The following is a 439-nucleotide window of genomic DNA, read 5'->3' as shown; positions in this document are numbered from 1 at the left end:
GGATCGCGGGCTTTGGCGCCTTCCCGTATTTCGAAGCCGGCGCAGGGCCCGCGCGTGCAACCGCTCCTATCGGCCGCCGAGGAAGTGTCGGAAAGGGGAGGGGGAAGGACTGTTCTGTATGACGCCGGAGAATGAGCGACCCTTAGCGCACACTATTTGTTTTTTTCTTTTATTGTCGTGAGGAGCTCTTGAAGCTGATGAAGCCTAAATACTTGCACGGAGGAGCGCGCGCGCAAGTCAGTGACGCGTCTTTCGCATCGATATGTCCGTCTAAGTGACGCCGGTTCCAGAATACTTGTTGAATATTCGGGAATGGTTAGCCGAAACAACGCTTACCCTGCGTTTGCCTTCCTCTAGCGACGCTTTGTGAAAGTGCTTCAAAGTATCAAATTTATCGAATAACTTTAAGGGCGAACAGCAGTTTAAAAATTACACCCCT

The sequence above is a fragment of the Haemaphysalis longicornis genome, unplaced genomic scaffold (genome assembly GCF_048455015.1).
Source record: "Haemaphysalis longicornis isolate Haplotype H1 unplaced genomic scaffold, Haemaphysalis longicornis Haplotype H1 scaffold_14, whole genome shotgun sequence".
Classification (NCBI taxonomy): Eukaryota; Metazoa; Arthropoda; class Arachnida; order Ixodida; family Ixodidae; genus Haemaphysalis; species Haemaphysalis longicornis.
This window is presented reverse-complemented; position numbering follows the sequence as displayed.